Source organism: Octopus bimaculoides, chromosome 9 (genome assembly GCF_046866305.1).
Source record: "Octopus bimaculoides isolate indiv1 chromosome 9, ASM4686630v1, whole genome shotgun sequence".
NCBI lineage: Eukaryota > Metazoa > Mollusca > Cephalopoda > Octopoda > Octopodidae > Octopus > Octopus bimaculoides.
Window position 1 is genome coordinate 17,376,447 of NC_142936.1, and position 24,248 is coordinate 17,400,694.

General features: G+C 38.6%; 1 protein-coding gene across 10 annotated transcripts in view; it reads right to left on the bottom strand.

Moving 5' to 3' along the window:
• The window catches only part of LOC106868872 (uncharacterized), a 53,423-nt gene that overhangs the window by 13,682 nt on the left and 15,493 nt on the right, over window positions 1-24,248 (bottom strand). For 3 of the 10 annotated variants that reach the window (XM_052970451.2, XM_052970455.2, XM_089357213.1), the window contains exons 2-3: window positions 15,720-15,845; window positions 10,138-10,314 (exon numbers count right to left, since the gene is read on the bottom strand). The gene's annotated coding sequence lies outside the window, so the exon portion shown is untranslated. Of the gene's footprint in view, window positions 1-10,137; window positions 10,315-11,479; window positions 12,012-12,160; window positions 12,619-15,719; window positions 15,846-24,248 lie in introns of those variants that run through there. The other 7 variants (XM_052970452.2, XM_089357210.1, XM_089357214.1 and 4 more) reach the window with 7 other exon arrangements.

The following is a 24,248-nucleotide window of genomic DNA, read 5'->3' on the forward strand; positions in this document are numbered from 1 at the left end:
GAAAGGACTCAAAACTAGTTTACCCGTTCTGAATAATGATATGCATAGCATGAAGATAAATGTGATTCGTTACAGATGATCTCATGTTTCGCTCTTCAAACGAGGTTTTCAAACGAATGAAATATTTGGCTTGATTGATGGAGTTTATAGAGATTTATCACAAAACTGATAAAGAAGAGAATTTAACTGTACAAGTTGCATTCAGGCTAATATATATATATACATAAAATTAACGAAGAGGAGATAGGCAGTTTAATGGGAGGAACTTAATTTTTTGTAAAAGACAGAAAACAATGTTATTTGTAAAGAATGCGGGCAGGAAAAATATATAGAAATATTAAAGTTTTAAAGGATGTACTTTTCCTTCATCGAAAAGAATAGTAAAGAAAGAGAGATAGATAAAAGATATAACAAAGACAAAATAGAGATGAGTTAATTCACGTGCGTTTACGTGAAGACCATTTTTTTGGTGGTGAGACGGGAAAGAAAGTGGAGGGTAAAATGTTGACTGTAAGTGCCAGCTGTTATATGCGCATCTATTGCTTTCAAAAGTTTGTGTTTTTAATTTGTGTATGTGTACATATAATTTATCTATCTATTTACCTGTCTATCTCCTCTGTGTTGAGCCCTGTGTGGCTAATAAAGAAACCTATCTATCTATCTATCTATCTATCTATCTATCTATCTATCTATCTATCTATCTATCTACTTATCTACTTATCTATCTATCTATCTATCTATCTATCTATCTATCTATCTACCTATCTATCTATCTATCTATCTATCTATCTATCTATCTATCTATCTATCTATCTATCTATTGTGTGTGTGTGTGCGTGTGCGTGCGTGTTTTTTTGGCGTGTGACAGTGTACTTGTGTCAATAGTGGATACGCATTTGTGTTTGTTGAGGTGTCATGCTTTATGTATAGTGTGTCACAGAAAATAGCAGGGGTCTGCGCGTTTGTGTGTTTGTGTGTTTGTGCGTATGGGTTTGCCGTATGTATTTAACATTTGCGTATTCTTGTGCCAATAACAGATGCGTATGTATGTGTATGTGAATGTTAATTGCGTTACATGGCCGTTGTTTTGTGTGGTCGTGTATGTGAGCGCGTTTTCAGAAGTGTATGTGCTTGTGTCATTGGTAAACCTGTATTTTGTTTTATTGTACTGATGTTTATGTACTGTGTGTGTATTAGAAAAATAACAGGCGAATGCATGTGTATGTTTGTTTATTTGTGTTTATTTTAGACGTGTGTGTAACTGAGGGTGCATGAATGTTGAAATGAAATAGCTTAATGTGTGTATATTTGAAAACATGGCAAAAGAATTGTAAAAGAAGTCAGGAGTTCAAGCCACGTGGTTGTAATGTTCCAAGAAGGAATGTAAGTTCCCGTTCTCTTTGCTCGGGCGCAAATTTGGAGATCCGCAATATAAGACTAAAACAAAGAGGCGTTCTGTGGAATGGTGTGCTAAAATAACGGGCAATAATTAATACATTACCGAATCGGATGTCTCAAAAATGCTTGGTGAATCTGTCGACTAAATTCCTGCAGTTTTTCCTGTGTAGACCTACCACATAACAAGGAATATGTAAGGGGTCTTAAAAGCACAGGTATGAGTAATTATTTAAACCAAATGGTGTAGTATTGTTGGCGAGGAAAGCGTGTGATAACGGGGGCCAGGCGGAGGGAAAGTTGGGTTGGTAGTGCAGTATAGGTAGGTGCTGCAGATTACTACGTCACGCAGTTTGTGGACACGCTTAAAGGAAGAGAGGAATGAATTACAGACGAGTTGCAAAATGATGAAGTCGAACTGGGGGAATCGGAATTGTCGAGCGATGGTGAGGAGAAGAGGTAAGTTGGAAATGGTAAGAGAGGAGTAAGGGACGACCATGAGTCCAACACCCTAACCACTAAGCCACGCATCTCCACCATGGCTTATAAATTACTGAGATTACAGCGACCCCAGCACTTGACCGGTACTTAAATATGTCGTCCTTGAAGGGATGAAGGGCAAAGTTGACTTCGGTGGGATTTGAACTCATAACATAAAGTACTGGAAGAACTGGTTCTAAGCATTTCTCCAATGTGCTAAAGACTCTGATAGCACACTACTTTCTTCAATATCATAAGAGGTTGTGACATTCATGCGTTTCTAAAGATATATAGGTAATATTTCTTAAACTGCAACACAAAGGTTATACTTCCGCTTTAAGACCAAGAAATACTTTGATCCTGATCGCCTACAAAGCCTCTACAAAATTAAATACACATTAGCTTCCTGCAGACATATCTGAGATGGCACTGTTACCCGCAAACCACATCGCAGGGAGAGCTAATTAATGGATTGGCTGACATTCAACCCACTACAACTCTTGGCTCACAGATATCCAGTTTTATCTCCCTGCTTCTGTCGCAAATACAACGATATCTACTCTCTGTAAAAAAATGAACAGCACTTCCATTCAAGCTCACCAAAGTTTCACTCCACAGATTCTACACCCAATTCTCTGAAAAGTGCCGAGCTGGCAGAATCATTAGCATACCGGGCAAAATGCTTTGCTTGCGGCATTTCATTTGTGTTTACGTCCTGAGTTCAAATCCGCCGAGGTCCACTTTGCCTTTCATCATTTCGGGGTCGATAAAAAAAGTACGAGTTGTGCACTGGGGTCGATATAATCGACTTACTACTCTCCCGAACTTGCTGGCCTCGTGCTAATATTTGAAACCAATATTTTCTTAATTTCCTCTTTTCTCCCAAACTGCTATTCTTTTCAACCTTTCAGCAACAATTTCTTTTCTCCAACAGAATTTCAAACTGAACATCAATCATATCAACCTCACCTGCCTGGGAGGTCTTGTAAATATTATGAGCGCCGAGTGTTGTCGTTTGATTAGCATAAGAAAAGAAAAAAATCTTTACCGAAGTAAGTTAATTGATAGATTTAAAACTGTAAAGAAAAGCCAGTTTGCGGTCGAAACCAAGGTAAGAGAATTATCGTACAAACAAGAACAATGGTAACAAAAGACAACACCTAACTGTTTATTATAAAAGGCATGAATAACGTTATTGAAGAAGAGAGGGAGAGAGGGAATGAGACAGAGACAGAGACAGAGAGAGGGAGAGAGAGAATGAGACAGAGAGAGAGAGAGAATGATTGATATAAAGAGACAGAGAACAATTGATATAAGGAGAGATAGAGAGAAAGAGACAAAGAGACAAAGAGAGAGATATAGAGAGACAAAGGGAGACAAAGAGAGATAGAGATAGATGAGTAGAGAGAAGAGAGAGAGAGAGAGAGAGAGAGAGAGAGAGAGAGAAAGACAAAGGCAGAGACGAAGAAAGATAAAAGTAGAGATAAACAGAGAGAAAGAGACTGAGAGAGAGAAGAGAGAGAGACAAAAGCAGAGATGAAGAAAGATAGAAGGAGAGACAAAGAAAGAGAGGGAGAGAGAGATAGAGAGAGAGAGAGAGAGAGAGAGAGAGAGAGAGAGAGAGAAAGAGAGAGAGCTAAGGATGTTGGTAGTTGATACGAACAGACTGAAAGCTAATTCACCTTATTCAAACAGATCTGAAGCCAATGTTTTCACAACGCTCAACTAAGTCCATCATTGTAGTAAGGAGAAAGCCAATTATTACAAAAAACCAAAACATCGTTTCTTCTATTCTGACAAACAAGTAAAAAACAAACAAACACACCAGGGCAAACACACCAGTACGAAACGTGACTGTTTTAAACAACAAATATGATAGGAGTAAATATTTCATCAAGATCTATCTATCTATCTATCTATCTATCTATCTATCTATCTATCTATCTATCTATCTATCCGCCTGTCTGTCTGTCTGTCTGCCTACCTGCCTGCCTGTCTGTCTGTCTGTCTGTCTGTCTATCTGTCTGTCTGTCTGTCTGTCTGTCTTTCTGTCTAGCTGTCCGTCTGTCTATCTATCCGTCTGTCTGTCCGCCTGTTCGTCTATCTATCTATCTATCTATCTATCTATCTATCTATCTATCTATCTATCTATCTATCTATCTATCTATCTGTCTGCCTGCCTGCTTGCCTGCCTGCCTGCCTGTCTGTCTGTCCGCCTGTCTGTCTGCCTGTCTGTCTGCCTGCCTGTCTCTCTGTTTGTCCGTCTTTCTGTCTGTCCGTCTGTCTATTTGTCCGTCTGTCTATCTGTCCGTCTGTCTGTCTATCTGTCCGTCTGTCTGTCTGCCTGTTCGTCCGTCCGTCTGTCCATTTGTTTGTATATCTATCTATCTATCTATCTATCTATCTATCTATCTATCTATCTATCAACCTAGCTAGCTAGTTAGCCATATGTACTCGTATCTGTATTCGTTTGTGCGAATGTATATGTATGTGAATTTTTATGTTTGTGTGTGATTACATACACGTGTGTGTGAATGTATGTGTGTGTGTGTGTGTGTGTGTGTGTGTGTGTGTGTGCGTGCAAACGCTTTTCCTTCTATCGCCCTTCTTGTTTTACACACAGCAGGAAAGTACCACACGAACAAGGTTAATATTTATACGCAGTTTCTGTTTGTATTATTGTAATTAACAGGTCGACTGGAGCTGTCAAATTAAATTCTTTGTGTTCATGCTCACACACTCTTCCATCCATCCATCCATCCATTGGTCCATCCATTAATCCATCCATCTATCGACGTGTTTATGCGCTCCTTGCCATTTTAATTTCCCTGTAGAGGCTGATAAACTTGGTTTGATTGCCTGTGTAATGTCATGAAAGATAAAAACCTTTCTAATGAAAGATTCTTTCGATTTTTCTCTTGTCTAACATTAACATTCTTATGGTAAGGTCGGGGTTAATATAACTAGTATGCCTGCCTGTCCAAGATAATTAATTAAAATCAAACGTGAGATCTTTGATCTTTTACTTGTTTCAATCATTGGACTGTGGCCATGCTGGTGCACAGCTTTGAAGGGTTTTTGTCGAAGAAATCGACCCCTTCCAGAACTTATTTTCTAAATCTGGTACATATTTCTATCGGTCTCTTTTGATGAGCTGCTAAGTCACGAGGACATAAACAAACCAATATCGGTTATCAAGCAGTGGTGGTGGTGGTAAAATACAATATAAACACATAGGTTGTTGGCACTCCGTTGCTTACGACGTCGAGGGTTCCAGTTGATCCGATCAACGGAACAACTTGCTCGTGAAATTAACGTGCAAGTGGTTGAGCACTCCACAGACACGTGTACCCTTAATGTAGTTCTCGGGGATATTCAGCGTGACACAGTGTGACAAGGCTGACCCTTTGAATTACAGGCACGACAGAAACAGGAAGTAAGAGTGAGAGACAGTTGTGGTGAAGGAGTACAACAGGGTTCGCCACCATCCCCTGCCGGAGCCACGTGGAGCTTTAGGTGTTTTCGCTCAATAAACACTCACAACGCCCGGTCTGGGATCCTATGACCGCAAGTCCGCTGCCCTAACCACTGGGCCATTGCGCCTCCGCAAACACATAGGTACATAAACACAAAGGCACACACACACATGCACACACACATGACGGTCTTCTTTTAGTTTCTGTCTTCCAAATCCTCTCACAAGGCTTTGGACGGGCTAGGGCTAAAGTAAAAGACAGTTACCCGAGGTGACACGAAGTAGGAATGAACCCAGAACTATGTGGTTATGAAGCAAACTTCTTACCATACAACCTGCGCATATATGACGAGAAAGTTTCTTTAACTTCATGATTAACTTTAGCCAAAAACGACACCTGACAGGCTTGAAATTTTAATTAAAATGTATTTCAACAAAAATCTAAGTAATGGCGTATGATTGAACTAACTGCATTGTGACATCTCCGCATATATTTTATAGATTTCATCCGATTAACTTTTGTGAACAATTTAAGTCGAGATGCAAGGGGTTAAGAAACCAGCATTGGCAATTGCACATTAAGAAGATTAGTAAACATAAAAAAATTGTGGCTATCGACTTCCTGTTAATTATTTTCTCTTCTTGACATACACACACGCACACATACACATACATACATATACATACACAGTTTTAAATATATATATATATATATATATATATATATATATATATATATATATATATATATATATTCTTTTACTCTTTTACTCTTTTACTTGTTTCAGTCATTTGACTGCGGCCATGCTGGAGCACCGCCTTTAGTCGAGCAAATCGACCCCAGGACTTATTCTTTGTAAGCCTAGTACTTATTCTATCGGTCTCTTTTTGCCGAACCGCTAAGTTACGGGGACGTAAACACACCAGCATCGGTTGTCAAGCGATGGTGAGGGGGACAAACACAGAAACACAAACATACACACACACATACATACATATATATATATATACATATATACGACGGGCTTCTTTCAGTTTCCGTCTACCAAATCCACTCACAAGGCTTTGGTCGGCCCGAGGCTATAGTAGAAGACACTTGCCCAAGCTGCCATGCAGTGGGACTGAACCCAGAACCATGTACTTGGTAGGCAAGCTACTTACCACACAGCCACTCCTATACACAGCCATATAGAATGTAAGGATAAAAATCACGTTAATGATTTTGATCAGGTAGTCAGCATGCTATATATATATATATATATTAGATAATAAAACGAATGGTTTATACCTGGTAACTTACCGGTAAAACACGGTCACTTTCACAGTGCCCGTTATGTATATGGTAAATGAAAGACGAAAGATGGAATATACGAGAATTTTTATTAATCACTACAATTGTTTCGACACATCTAGCATCGATCCCTCACGAGTGGGATACTTGACAGCTAGTTCAGGAGCATCCGACGGTGCAGATGTGTTTCTTCAGGTGATAAATAGGATGGAACAATACACGTGCGCGCGCACACACACACACACACACAAGCACACGCATATATAAACCTGTTTTTCAGAGACTTAGTTAAGAGGGAGTTGACAGCAGCCGATGGTGGTTAGCCCTGGATAGGTTATTAGATTAGAATTGATTCGGTTTAGTAAGAAAATAGTGATAGATATTCTAGAGTAGAAGAAGAGCTAGTTAGTAACGTAAAAGTACTTGGAAAATGCATCGCAACTGACGTGCTAGCAGCAAGATTGGCTCTTGGTGGATTCTTATTTCTTTGTTGCCCACAGGGGCTAAACATAGAGGGGACAAACAAGGACAGACAAAGGGGTTAAGTCGATTACATCGACCCCAGTGCGTAACTGGTACTTAATTTACCGACCCCAAAAGGATAAAAGGCAAAGTCGACCTCGGCGGAATTTGAACTCAGACCGTAACGGCAGACGAAATACCGCTTAGTATTTCGCCCGGCGTGCTAACGATTCTGCCAGGTCCTTGGAGGATTCTTAGATATTAAGTACGAAGGTTGCGTTGCTAAAGCATGAGAGAACGAAAACTGTTCGATGGGCCCGGGTGGCAGGGGCATAACGTGGCAATAAAACCACAATTCAGTCCTTGGTGGATCATGAATGGTACATGCCACTCGATTCCAAGTAGATAACTATGCTTATTAGCGGCGCTTCGCTAAAAAGTGGATGGTGGACTGAAAACGGAGATGGGTTTTACCGCCTACCTCGAAGATTTGTCACAGTCCTTGTCTGGGGATGCAGCGTTCTACAAATGACTGATAACGGCTAACGAAATACAGAGGCGATGGGCAGCCAAATGAGGGAGAATTCACGGGGCTGGATGGTCTGCCCTACAAGTTTATAGTCATATGCCAGAACTTTTCAGGGACCTCTTGATAGATGTCAACTTCAACTTGCAGTGGAATGGAAGAATTCCCAGTCCTGCAAAAATGAGGCATGGTGGTGATGCTGAGAATGGATCCGAACAAGGGGAATGATTTTAACAACTTCAGTCTGATAACTTTGCAGTGTTGAATATTTTGGACAAAGGTTTCAGCTAAGTGGTTAGCGCTTGTCCTCAATACTCTGGTAGGTGAAGCACAGACATGTGCCAAACCAAACATATTTATCCACGACAACCTCACCTCACGTGGTATATTATAAAAGGGCTGTGTAAAGAGCTTGGCATTGGTGAGACCCTAATCAAATTAGATCTGTCGAAAGCTTTCGACAGGGTCGAATGTTATTAATACTTTGCGGGTGTGCTGAAGGCGGCTACACTTAGGCCTATCTTTAGAAGCTGGATCGCTGGAATGTCTAACGACGTTTGTTCTGTGGTCATAGTAAATGGCCACCTGTAGGTCAGTCCGCCAACGGTGCCTCCCCCTCCCATTATGTCTATCATCTATTACTACCTGATCGTCGATCCTTGCCTCATTTCACATCCGAACAGACTGGAGCGTCTGCGATTTTTGTGGAAGAGACGCATTACATTCGTCAGACGCTCCATTTGCCGTCAACATCCGTTGAGTGAAGGACTGGGCACGCCGTAGCTAATGATGCACAGACATGTGCTGAGGCTGCGGTACTTCCAACATTTCCTTGATGGTGAAAGAGTGTGATCGCCATCTGTTAGAGTTCTGGGTGTTGACTAATATCAATTGGATGGTTTTTTTTCCAGAGGACTCTCGACCAAGGACTTATAGATGATTTTCAAAATTCCCGGTCATGTAGTGCTACTGGGGCGGAGAGGGGGCATCGCCAGTTCTAGATAAACTCTAGAGCCACTACGGTACTGGTAGCCGGCCCTGTCCGAGATGCGTGGAGAACGATGAAGCCATTCTGCAGGCACTCGTCCAATGCTCCAGTATTGCCGTTATGAGTTTACGCCGAACAACTACTGTCACGTATAGAACAGATCTCGCTATTAACTGAGTCCATTGTGAAGACTGCTTCACTGCCTACCTTTGACCCGGGAGGGCAGGCTGTCTTTATCTGTTTGGTGGCTATGGCAAAGGGGTTATATTGTGGACGAGATTGAAAGAACTGAAGAAGTAGTTTCTTTTTTGGCCAAGTTCTTATCAACTGCTTCAGGTTTCACTTGAAAAGAAAACTGATGGTGGAAAGAGAAATGCTGCCTTCCAGCAAATTTCATTGAAAGGTGGATGGTAGTGATGGGCATGGTTCGATTGAATGGGCTTGCTCTGAGCATATACTTTTATACTGGAGGAGGATTGAATGGAGATGACGTTTGCCCAAGCCCTCTGCGAGTGAGAGGCAGTAACCGCTTCAAAAGACCAAAGCTTAGAAAAATCGGACATTGGGAGTGTTAAGCTCATGATTGTAAGGATGTGGATTTTATTCAGAATCTACATCTTTACGAACATGAGCATAACACTCCTAATTACTCGACCCTGCACCTTACCGATTGGAGAAGTAGAAAATAGAATTATATTAATATTTAAGCATTTTGGAAAAGACAAAAGCAGATAAATAGTCACTAATGCACATAATTTTTTAATAATAAATCATAGTAGATGCAATCTAGCAATATTTGAGGAAACAATAAAGCAAGAAAAATAATAAATAATTTAATACCTCCTAAAGCCGTAAAGATGCTCGGCATCTATTACAAATGCATTAAGCTACTGAGTTTCGTTTCTTTCGTTTCACAAAAAACTTTTGGAGATCGAATAAGCAAAATTGCTCCTCAGTCGGTAAATTAGCCACTCAGATCGACTCAGTTCAATTCTTTTACAAGAATTGGCCCAACTATCTGGTAAAACACCTCAATGTTAGACACTCCTTACTGTAACATAGACGATAACAATGTGTTTTTTTTCCATCAAACAAGTCGAAATGTTTGCTAGTATAAAATGAATACAGGCAAATGTTTATTTGTATGAGGAAGGTGAAAAAAAAAACTAGCCGTCATTCAGTAGCATTCACCATGCTTTCGCTTTAGGTGCCTCATCTCGGATCTCCTATCCTTAAACAGTAGAACATCGAGGATGTGACAATTGAAGGGGAAGAGGGCTGCACCAACACTGGAGCAGTACTCATTTCAGATGATTAAGACTAAGCAACGTGAAATGAAATATCTTGCTCAAAGACATAACACATCGCTCAGTGCAGGATCATGATCCCAACACAACGTCAATCGCAAGCGTATAGATTACAGTCGATTAGAATTGCATCAAATCCTCTGAGCCATTAAAAATTAATAGTACAATGCAAATGAGAAAATTATTGTGATTATAAATGTTAGCAAAACTCACCTTAAGGTCTATATTTCATTCAATGCGAAGCGGTTACTGTTTGCTTTTCCTTCAAGTAACAACAGACATAATTCTATCGTTGGATTTCGTAAATTGTCGGCTTCCAGCTCGAGGTTCTTTTTCAGTGTTTCACCTAAAGCCTTCCAGATTTCTTGATAATATCACTTCACTTTACAACTTTTTGTTTTTGGTAATTTCAGAACAAAGAAACGAAACGAAAGAATTATTTGAATATGTCAAAGAAATGAACGATAATAGCAAGAACAATATTAGCAACAACGACAGGAAAACGAACTGGATGACAAAAACAAGTTTCAATGGTCAACATATTCCATTTTATTTTATATCGTATTTGGTGAACTATAACACCGTTGTTTGCAGGTTACAAACAAGTGAGACAGGTTCAAAGCATCATTGACGACAAGAGTGACAGGTGAATATCTCTCTCAATGCAGAAAAAAATATTTCAGTGAATTTCGTTTGTAAAGCATCGATTTTGGAGCTATGATCAATAATCTGTTCATACATACATACATACATACATACATGCATATATATATATATATATATATATATATATATATATATATATATATATATATATATATATATATATGTGTGTGTGTGTGTGTGTGTGTGTGTGTGTGTGTGTGTGTGTGTGTGCGCACACATATACAGCAGGCTTACGCACAGTTTCCGTCTCCCAAATTTCACTCCTGAGGTAACGGTCAACACGAGAATAGAGCACGGGTTATTTGCTCAAAATGCTGTGCAGTGAAATGGAACCAGAACCATGTGCACGCAAATGGAACTTCTTATAACAATGTCCCCGAATGTACGATAATTAGCAGCCAAATCATAAAACTGAAGTTTTGACTAATAAATATGTAATATACTAATCAGTAGGAACCGAAGTTGTCAGTAGAACGCTTACAGAATGTGGGATTTTACGTGTTGTGTGGCAGTTCTTGATTATGACACTCGAATAAGTGTTTACTTAGACAAACTGCTCATGAAGGAGCGTTGCATCTCGTAATCGACAGAATGCAAATACTTAATATCGTTACTTATAGCAGTTAATAAGTATAATGAGGAAGTACAATTTCAGATGGATAAAGTACTGGTGACGAATTGTAATTGTATTACTGGTCTAATATATTGTAGCTTATGAGACATTCACTATTAATGATGTATAGATTTTGAGATAGATTCCTATGTTAGAAAACTATAGATGAATAATTTAACTAACGAATGAATGACTGAACAACATAAACGAATAAATAATTGCAACAACTTAATGATTACGATGGCAACCAAGTAAATGATATCAATTTCATACTACCGGGTTGTTTATACATAATCGGAAAATCTTAAATGCCCCAAGTTTTGTTAATATCGTGTTTTGTTGAAATGATCGTTGAGTTAATGGTATTGCGTTTGGTCTCAGTAAACCGCCATAGAAATATAAGGTGATTATAAGTAATCAACATCAGGCTTGACAGCCTTCTCGTTCCATATCAACTCACTATAGCAGCAGAGGCGATTCCGGCGTCAGGTGAAATTAATGGCTACAATTCAGCTATTTCTCAACATCCGGTCATTAAATCGCTCTTATAACGAATTGCCCCAAACCCAGGACATTATTTTTGTCACTAGTGAGTGCAACATTTAAAAATGAGTAAAAGCCTTAGTTTCAACGAGAGTGTACTCAAACTCCATCGATCTTGACAAGTCACTATTATGCCGTTCAGTTATTTGAAATTCTTTAACTCATATTTAAACTAATTCCAAGAGTATCCGCTTATGTTGTCCCGGTAACAGACTCCTCGGTTGTTAACACTTGTGTTGTTGTTCGCTACTGCAGAGTATACTGCAGAATTATATTGCTCCAAACTTGCTTGATTCGAGAATAGTGAACAGTCATTCATGCAAAAAGTTTCTCCCAACAGAATAACGTCTTGACAAAAAATAAGGTATCTTTATTCTATATTCATTCAACGATAAGTAAAACAAAACTAAATACCTTATGTATACGATTGATAAATGTAAATATTTTGAGCACATTTTCATTTAGTTTTCTCCAAAGGAAGCCGATGAAAGCTTTGGATCAGTTTAATATTCACTTGTAAATGTTGAGGATGAGATAGTGGACTGAGCAAGGCATTAAACAACCAGTTGCAGCGCAGTAGTTTAATATTGTCTCTAAGTAGAATACTTAACATTATCAACAATTGCAATTTACGCAGTTGTTGAAAATAATTACCAAATATGGAATTTAAAAAAAATATCTATGCCAGTGAGGAGAATGCGATAGGAAAGAGTCCAGAATATAATGTAAAGGATCAGGAATAAGTTTTGATGCGATGACGTTACGACGAACTTGACTCCTCATCTGCGTGCGGGGCTAGCTTGAAAGAAATTACCTGTGAACAAGAGGAAGTTAGCTATCAACTTCTAACATCGATAACAAATCTGTATTATTGATACACAAACACCCATACCCACACACATTCGTGCGTGCAGACGTACGTACGTACGTACGTATGTATGTATGTATGTATGTATGTATGGTATGTATGTACGTACATTTATATGTATATATGTTCATATATATATATATATATATATATATATATATGTGTATGAATATATATATGCATGTATGTGTATGCATGTGTGAAAGTATGTGTGTGAGTGTGCGTGTGTGTGCGTTTTTAGTGAAGATTAAGGCAAACAAAATTCTGTCGTCAGCGTTAATAATACAAATCTTTTTAGCCGAAGATTTCTTAACAGTTTTCTAATTATATTTACTATATACATATAAATCGCTTAATATGGAACTTCGTACATTGAAACGGGAAAAAAGTCTTAACAAGAGCGATACTAAGAGCAACAATAACATTTACGAAAAGCAATTTCATTAAAACCAACAGAAACTAAAATAGGACAAATTGGTTTGCTTTGTTTGGTAAGATATGATAAGACAATTTTCTTCAGTATACGAATTGTCTTTCCAAAGACAAAAGCAACGAAGGGATTACTGCGCGCAGATTAATCTATTGTTGCTACTGTACGTTAGTCTATTGAAACTTAGAGATATTATTAATCTTGTTAATTATCTATGTGAAATGCCTATAATTTGCTTATCTACTGGGGAGCAATAAGAAATATAATAGCTGATTAGAATACATAGCAACAATAGAAATTGAAAAAGCATCTCCGAAAAACAATACAATATCTAATCTGAGACTTTAGTTTGTTTTGGAATATGGAAATGTGCATTCATAATATACAGGTGATTGTCATTTAAGATATGGCATTGCCACTCAATGTTTACCTCTATCACTCTTGTAAAGAATGCAGACCAAATATCTAAGCTGACTTCTCACTGGTAGGACAGGAATAATCACTCGAAAAGCACCAATACAGGATTCATAATCAATGTCTTGTCTGCCGGTAGTTTTATAAACGATTCTTCAAGATATTATCCAACAAACTAATTACACAAACACAAGCGCGCGCACGCACACACACACACACACACACACACACACACACACACACACACACACACACACACACACACACACACACACACACACACACATACCTCGATTAGAACTTGGAGATTGGTAAGAGGCTTAGCGTCTCAAGTTGAATATTTTCTGAACTTTTTTGATTGATAAGAGGCTCAGCGCCTCAATTTGTAATTATTGTAAGAAGTTCAACACCTCATTTGTGCTTTTTTAAAAAAAGAGAACAATGTTATCGGGAAGTAAAAATCGGTGGGCGTTGGCTGCTTCCCTCACCAACCATCTCTTTTTTCATTCCATCATCATCATTGTGTCTGTGTCCAGCCTGCAGTTGCTTCCATCTATGTAATGTCTTTATTGCAAATTTGATGAAATAAAGAAGCTAGCTTCCCAATGACATGCATTTTTTCATACACACACACACACACACACACACACACACACACACACACACACACACACACACACACACACACACACACACACACACACACACGCACGCACACACACACACACATACACACTGTCTGTCTGTCTGTCTGTCTGTATCTGTCTGTATCTGTCTGTCTGTATCTGTCTGTCTATCTGTCTGTCTGTCTCTCTCTGTCTCTCTCTTTCTCTCTCTTTCTCTCTCTCTCTCTCTCTCTCTCTCTCTCTCTCTCTCTCTCAAAGCAATGCCTACCACATCAATAGCCCCAGTGTCTTCCCTTAAAAAATTCAACAAAAAACAAAAACAAAAAGAACTGCTTAAATAGATGCCATGAGCGATAATAGCAGAGAAACAGCAACTGCTGCATTCTAACTGACTTCAAGTATCCGTCCTCACCGTGGCCACCACAAAAATAGACAGGCGTGCAAGAATAAACTGAGTACTAGCGAAATTGCAATGTGTCCGTATTGTCAAACAGGCATCTTCTACGCACCATCAGTTCATGTTAGACTATTCAAGCTGGTCCTTGGGTGACCGAGACATAGAATAGCTGAGAAGATAGATCTGTGGGTCGCTTTTCATTGTTTAACCGATTGGATCTGTTTGGCCATCTGTGGGATATATAACATCTGTGGGATATATAACATCTGTGGGATATATAACAAAACCAACACCAACAACAATAACAATAACATTAACACCATAGAACTAGTCAAACCTCAGATATTGTACATAACCACGACCCGATACTGTAACATGTAACACAACTCCCGCAACACATTGGAAACACAATCGTTTCTCAATAATATAATTTACATCGCAACAGAAGAAAGACGAATCATCAAAGTGTTACTAGAGGTAGCAATACAAACTCTACAACAAAACAGAACAAACGTAGCATATCATGAAGACCATCAGGCAATGCTGTACACGCCTCAGCAACAAAGTGGTGTAACTGGTTGTGTAGTAGAAAACTTTAAGAAAAAATAGCTAGGAAAATTGACAAACTATATAACAACAAGGCAGACTGAACTAAAGAGAGGAACATAATAGAGAAAAATAACACAAAACAATAACAGTAGGAATACAAATCCACGAAGGCAGAAAGACCTCACAACTGATGAAATCTACTAGTTAGCAACATGGATATTTAATCGAAGTAACGTCTCTGATGTATCAACAAAGAGGAATGAACATGGTCCCTTGACCTGTTTAAAATAGCAGTAACCAATCTCTCTGGAATTACTCCCGGTCGTCTAAAAAACAAAAGAGATCATATTATGTTCTCCTAGCTATGCAGTACCAGAATAAACGGTAGGTTTTTATTTTACAACAGGAACACCTCTTAACATAGATTAAAATTGAACTGGAGGTAAGCAAAAACAATAACAAGCAATGGTTAATTCGATAACACCAAATAAAAATCTGTTCAACGTTTCTGGTTGAAACAATTAACAGTATCCCTGTCTATGTACTTAGGCAAGTGATGGATGATATATATAAATATATATGATATATATAAATATATAAATGAATGATATATAAATTGTAATGTATGATACTTATAAGGAAAATGCATTAATATAATCAGCCACCGATGTTACAGATGAATCACTTACCTGCCTACCTTGTACAAAGTTTTCACGTCATGTTTCAATAAAGGAATATATGAAATTCTTGAAATAACAATGTTCTTCCTAGAGAACATGACTTTCTTTTCAAGTATGGATGTGAAAGTAGTTGTACTAAAAAGAAAAACGAAAAATCATATACTTAATGAATCAATTCTTGATCAATATAACACTGGCATAACATGCGTCAAAATAGAAAAAGCATTTGTTTATATATCGATTATTGTAAAACATTCGATATTGTTCTTCATAGTTTTCTGCTGAAGGCGACCATGTCGTAAGGCAACGGCTAAAATACGAGAAGCTCCCTTGAGATACTTTAAGAGTATGGTTATGTACAGTCATGTTTAACATGTTAGAGTACATTCGAGTATGGAAAGACAATACGCTGCAGAGAAGAAATTCGAGAGAAAAATTCTCAGTATAATTTCATCAATTGATGAAGCATAACGACACAGAAACGTACGTCCTACGGGGTGACGTCATTCATGGCCTCCCGCTGTATTTACACACATTGTCTTAAAGGAGAATTTCTTCTCTCGAGAAAACTTGTATAGCGTATTGTTTTTCCATGTCTGAAAGCACACCAACATGTTAAATAAGACTTTGCATAAGAGTATTTCATTCAACGCTGTTTTGTGCGCCTTTAATTAATTTCTCCCAGCTTGACAAAGCTTTTCACACATCAGCAAATATACCATTTACTCTTCTTATATACGAGCGACCAGCTGTCAGAGATCGTAAACGACGACTCGTTGCTGATAAATCGCAACGACGTAGAAATGCATGTGTGTATGTGTATCTGGTAGAACGTATATGCGTATGTTATGTGCGTGCTTTTATGTGTGTTTTTGCTCTTCGTTGTTTTAGCGTACTGTGATTTAAATTTTGTTAACTTTCTTAATTTTCTTTTCCTTCCTTTACTTGCTGCTCTAGATAAACGGTATTTTATTGTAATTTTTCATATTGACGTTCTCCAGGATATTTTACCACATGCTCAGTGCTTTTTAATCTAGCCATTAGTTGTGTGATCATTGACGATTTGAGAAATCGTTAAACTGTACTTTAGTATTAATTATCCTTCTTGTTTATAAATTCAAACGTACATACGCAAGCTTGCATGCACGCACACGCACACACACACACACGCGAACACATATGTACACATATACGCATACATGCACGCACACATACATGCGCAAACATATACACGTATATACTCGTGTCCAAGCATGTGTGTATATATTATATGTATATGTAATTAAATGTTAGGTACCGATCTGGAGAAGTGCTCAACAAAATGGCGATTGCAGTAATATATTCATTTAGGTCAATGCAAAATCACTGCACTGGTCTAAATAAGCTACACACACACGCATAATTACACATACACACATACATATAACGTAAGTACATATTTACATATCCTTATTTTTGTCTGTGTTTGTATACACACACACACACACACACACACACACACACACACACACATATATATATATATATATATATATATATATATATATATATGTATGTATGTATCACTTTCAGTTTATTTCTCTCTGAGGAAACTCAACGCGTGGAAGCTCCACTCCAGAATAACATTCCACATGACCAACTGACATAAAATATACGTACTTACATACATATATACACAAATACCAACACATCAATATTGGCCGAACATTCCCATCATAACATCTGTCAAGTGTTAAACGTAACAGGCCGTATATTGTATGTACCGTCATAGAGATCATCTGATGTGTATATCTCTTTGAAAATCAAAGAGAACGGGGATAAATATGAACAACTGCTTCGAAATCGCCAGCTTCTATATCCAGATTATAAATTCACATTTATACCAATGATAATTGGTTTTGTGAATAAATGCTCAACTGAGTTAAGGTTTTGTGAGTAAATACCTAAACGACAATCTAGATAAGCTAGAAATCAACCAGTTGACTCGCATATCACAAATACAATCTGTGAGGAGAGCAGTAAAGATATGCAAGACTTTTCTCAGTATGCTAAAAGTTAAAATGTGACATTGCTTTTGTTATCTACTTTCCAGCAATGGAGACTTCTATCTTTGTTAGGAACTAACTTCTTCTTTACGTGAAGGATTTAAATAATGAAAAAACAAAACAGAAGAGAACATACATACATACATGCATACACACACACGCAAACATACATACACACACATATATATCTCTCTATATATATATGTATGCATGTATGTATATGTATGTATGTATGTATGTATGTGTGCATGCACATATATGCAGATAGAAAGAAAGAGTGAGAGAGAAAAATTCTCAGTTATAAAACTATATGTTCATGAGTGAATGTGGGAAATAGATGTTACACATTCCTACGAACACACGTATAAACACTCACTCACTCACTCACTCACTCACTCACTCACTCACTCACTCACCCACTCACCCATTCACTCACTCACCCACTCACTCACACACTCACTCACTCACTCACTCACTCACTCACTCACTCACTCACTCACTCACTCACTCACCCACTCACCCATTCACTCACCCATTCACTCACTCACCCACTCACTCACACACTCACTCACTCACACACTCACTCCCTCACTCACTCACTCACTCACTCACTCACTCACTCATCCACTCACCCACTCACTCACTCACCCATTCACTCACTCACTCACTCACTCACTCACTCACTCACACACTCACTCACTCACTCACTCACTCATCCACTCACCCACTCACTCACTCACCCATTCACTCACTCACTCACTCACTCACTCACTCACTCACACACTCACTCACTCACTCACTCACTCACCCACTCACTCACCCACTCGCTCACACACTCACTCCCTCACTCACTCACTCACCCACTCACTCACTTACCCATTCACTCACTCACCCACTCACTCACTCACTCACTCACTCACTCACTTACTCACTCACTCACTCCCTCCCTCCCTTCCTCCCTCAGTCACTCATTCACTCACTCACTCGGTCACACCCACATCTGCACACACGTGCAAACACACACATAGCATGCAACCAAATTGTTTACTTGTCTGCACTCATCAACGCAGTGATGCGAACAAGGTTGTTTGCATGAAATCGTTAGATATGGTCTTATAATCGTTTGTATCTTCGACACATACAACAGGCTTGACATACTTTTTAACAGAGAATTTATTGATTTTTTTTCTTGCTTTTGTATGATAAATTAAATATAATACATCTATCTGACTGTATACCTAAACAGGCAACTATCTGTGTATGTATCTATGTGTCTCTTCAATTTTTTAACTATTATAAATCTTCCACTCAGGAAGGAACCGGTTTCCAACAAAGATACAAGGCTCTATCTTTCGGATGTTGTTAACACAGACAAATACCCATTTGGAACTTGAGAAGAGTCTTGCATATTTTTACTCTCCCACTTACAGATTGGACTTATAACGTATGAATCAGCCGGTCAATTTCTCTTTCTGAAAATCCCAGTTTATCCAATATTTGCGCCACTAATGAACAACCCAACTTTAGAATTTTTCCCTTCTATAAATTCAGGAATCATGCAACCTATAATCAGCGCATTAGCAAAGAAGCATATTTTATCGCAAAATATAAACCTATTTTGAATGCTTCCACCACAGATGAAACTTACTACAAGAATTTAGAATAATTCCAACTACTACTACTACGACCACAACAGGACACTTTTAGGTCATTTGACCATTAAAGAAGATTCCGCGAACAGTCTACTGTGTCACACCACTCCTGTATTTTATTTTCTTTCTCTTTCTTCCTCTTCTTTCTCTACTTCTACTTCTCTTCCTTCTTCATCTTCTCCCCCTCCTTCTCCATCTTTCTCTTCTTCTTCTTCTTCTTCTTCTTCTTCTTCTTCTTCTTCTTCTTCTTCTTCTTCTTCTTCTTCTTCTTCTTCTTCTTCTTCTTCTTCTTCTTCTTCTTCTTCTTCTTCTTCTTCTTCTTCTTCTTCTCCCTCAGCTGCTCCTGCTTAAACCATCAATTCTCTGTACTCTTAAAACTATTCCTTCAGATTTACTACCTACCTACCTACCTACCTACCTACCTACCTACCTACCTACCGAGCATTCACAAAGGAAGAGAGCGAAAGACAGATAGGCTATTTGGAGACTATGGAAATATTTACCTATTTGAAAACTATGGAAATATTTACAAAATATTTCACTTAATTTTGATTCTGTCGACTACACAGTATAGTAGGGTCAGTTAGGTACCGTGTGTGAGAAAAACAGCACCATGACGCAATTCACCCTGTCAGAAATTTGGAAATGACATGCTGTATTGCTTGGCATTCGCGCCGGAAGCTCCAATACGAGCATCTCAGAATGTCTGGGTGTCAATGTGAAAACAGTGCAATCTGAGGACATGTACCGAGAGTGATAAAAATCAAACATCCAGGCAACATCATAGTGTTTGTAGTGATCACTAGTGATGGCGACATTATGACTCCGTTCATCTTCCCACAGGCCACAGACTCAACACGGAAGCCCACATCAAGGATCTGGAGGAGGTAGTGTTGCCCTGGGTCAAGCAGGTGGCTGTTGGAAGACCCTATGTCTGACAACAGGACTCTACACCATGCCACACAAGCAGAAAAACCCAGTCATGGCTGTCAGACAATTTCTGCGACCACATCATCTCTAGCATCTGGCCACCTAACTCATCAGACTGCAACTCCCTTGATTATTATGTGTGGGGCGCAGTTGAGCGAGAGACCAAAACACTCCTTGTAACACCAAAGATGAACTGAAGGTAAGGATTATGACAGCATCCACCAACTTAAACAAGGAGACCATCCAGAAGAGTTGCAACAGATTCCGAAGTTGTCTGGAGGCCGTGGTTGAAACCAATGACAATTTTATTGAATAAATGTACTCTTTAGTATTTAAAGATGTTTTTATGTAATTTGGATAAATATATCTGTTAAAATAAGATATCAAGTGTTATTTTCACTATTGCGTAATTTGGACGACAGCTTATTCACCGCACTCTGTATGTATATATTATAGAAAGATAGATCTACATACCTATAGCTTGTGCTCGTGCACACACAAAAACACACACATACACACGCACACGTATATATATACATACTCATATACCCCACCCCACGTATATATGAATAATAATCATACAATAATCGTTAACGACAGCTTAGCTTATCTCGGTCAAACACCTCGTCTTCGTATAGAGTTAAGATAAGTTAACCGAGATGGAGTGGACAGCCTCCCCCCCACCAGACAACTGACTACGCCGGAAATCCCAGTTACGGAAAGTAAATGAACTGAAATTGCTAGACCATTATTCATAATCAATAATATTATAAATAATATTAGTAATAATAATTCATTTTATGGGCATAATGCTTGCAAATTTGAGGGTAGAAGCCAATCGATAACATCGTTCTGAGTACTTGACTGGTGCTTTCTTATCGACCCCGAATGGATGAAAGTCAAAGTCAACCTCTGGGTAATTTGAACTCAGAATATAGAGCGGGACAAAATACCGTAAGGCAATTTTTCCGATGTTCTAGCAACTCAACCAGCTCGCCAGCTTAACAACAAAATACAACTATAATAATTCTTTCTGCGATAGGCAGGGGGACAGAAATTTTGGGGCAGGAGCAAGTCGATTACATAGACCCCAATGCTCAACTAGTACTTAGTTCATCAACACCGAAACTGATGAAAGGCAAAGTCGACCTCGGCGGAATTTGAACTCAAAATATAAAGACGGAGAAATGCCGCGAAGCATTTTGTCCGATGCTCTAGCAATTTTACAAGCTCGCCGTCTTAACAAAAACAACATTAATGACTTCTTTGTGGACTACTAAAAGTTTGCATAATGGTTGACGACGGTACAGGACGATACTATAACAATATGGTATGGGGTTACATGAAGGAGTGTAAGCAGTAAAATAGCAAAAACAACGAAACAAAAAAGGTCCCAAAAACCAGTCACCCTGACCATTAGGGAAAATACTCTCTCCTTTTAGAGTAGGTCCGTTCACTTAGACCATCCGTGCCATTCTCATTCACGTTTCAACAAATTTGCCAGAAGAGAGCGCTTCCATTTCTACCTTCATATATATGTATGTATGTATGTATGTATGTATGTATGTATGTATGTATGTATGTATGTATGTATGTATGTGTGTGTATATATATATATATATATATATATATATATATACATGATGGGGTACTGAAAAGTCCCTGACTGGTATCGAGAAAGGTTTGGCTGGAGGCTCAACCTTCCGAGTTGTTTTACAGGGCTTAGAAAAACTAAAGGACCGCTGCAATAAGTGTGTGAATGTGAGAAGGGAATATATTGAATAAAATCATAATTAACTGATCTTCCTGTATTTACGTTTACCCAAATCCAGAAACTTTTCAGCAGCCCTCATATATATGTGTGTGTATGTGTGTGTGTGTGAGTGTGTGTGCATATACATACATACATTCATGCATACATACACACACACATATATATACATAAAGAGAGAGAGAGAGAGAGCGAGAGAGAGAGAGAGACAGAGAGAGAGAGAGAGTTGGAGACAGACAGATAGATAGATAGATAGATAGATAGATAGATAGATAGATAGATGAATTAACTCAAATTGTTGATAGTTTACTCTGAGTTTTGTCTTTATCTTTTCCCGACTCTATCAAAGTTGTGAGCAGTTAAGGATGAAACCCAAAGTAGCTTATCATCTTATATATCAATATATTTAATAACTTAACCTGTTTAGAAAAAAACAAAAGCAAAAACAAAAACAAAAAAAAAACATTAAATATTAATGGGATACAAGATGGTGGGTTAAACCGATGGCAAGAAAAGTCTCTACATGGTGAATCCCTGAAAAAACGAGGGTAAAAGAAAATGAACTGAATGAGGGTAGCACTGGATGAGGAACACAAGGCTCAAAGCTGAGACCGGAATATTCTTGTTTGCTCGAAGCTCAAGGTTTTCTTAGAATACCTACACCGCAAAGCATATACGAAAGCAGAATATTGTAAATAAATATATAGACTATGTGAATGTTGGGTAGTAATTATTCCCAGCGTCCCTGGCTGACCATTCTTATCCAAGAAATGATGCATCTACAGGTGTGGCAGCTTTTTAAAACTATTATTCCCTAAGTATGGAAGAACAGACTGTATCCATAGCTTTTGCTGGTCTCCCAAACCGATGTAATTGAAACTACTGACCATAAACAGCAACAAGTCAACGATTGCATGAATGACATGTGCAAATACGGAACACCAGAGTGTCGACGTTCTGGTGTTGGTGTGTGAGAGAGAGACGAAGTTAGCTCGTTGTTGTTAGTGTGCAGACTGGGTGCCAAAAGGTAGAGAGACGAGTTATTGGGGAGTAATCTGAGAAAAATTGGCTCGAGACCAGCCAGCTTCCGGGGGTAGATGTTATTGTAGTATTGCTTGGATAGGCGCAGGAGTGGTTGTGTGGTAAGTAGCTTGCTTACCAACCACATGGTTCCGGGTTCAGTCCCACTGCGTGGCACCTTGGGCAAGTGTCTTCTACTATAGCCTCGGGCCGACCAAAGCCTTGTGAGTGGATTTGGTAGACGGAAACTGAAGGAAGCCCGTCGTATATATGTATATGCATATATATATATATATATATATATGTGTGTTTGTGTGTCTCTGTTTGTTTCCCCAACATCGCTTGACAACCGATGCTGGTGCATTTACGTCCCCGTAACTTAGTGGTTCGGCAAAAGAGACCGATAGAATAAGTACTAGGCTTACAGAGAATAAGTCCTGGGGTCGATTTGCTCGACTAAAGACGGTGCTCCAGCATGGCCGCAGTCAAATGACTGAAACAAGTAAAGAGTATAGACCGAGAGACAGCACGTCTGAAGCTTAGAAGCTGAATGTATCTATAGCTATACTAACTAGACCAGTGGCCTTTCTCTAGATGCCATTGTACGGTGTCTGTGTGTGTTGGTTCAGCAATGCTCTTGATGTAGGAGTAGCATTTCATTGTGGATCTTATCTGAGTTTCGTAGTGTTTTAGAAATTGTTGGGAACTGAAGCATGCTCTGCCGAAAATAGCAATAAATAACAATAACGATAAGAATAAGAAACAATCTGTAATATGGAAACAATGTTAAAGGATGAATCGATGTATCCTTACACTAAAATTTAGATTATCTCGACATTCCAAAGGCAAATTCCTTTTGATATTTGCTGCTAATTTGTATTTAGAGTAGACTCATTTAGTCTCACCAACTTCATCGATCTCATAAATTTTTTTATCAAATTGACTGTATGACAGTTTCTCCTTCTCCTTCCTCTTTAACTTCCTCTTCGTGAAAGAGTTAATGAGGGTTTGACCTGAGAAACAAAACTCCGGCCACAGACATTTCTCCTTCAGCACAAACAAACGTGCTTTACCATAACAACCGAGTGGAGAAAGACTAATCGCTTGACCGGTCGATCTC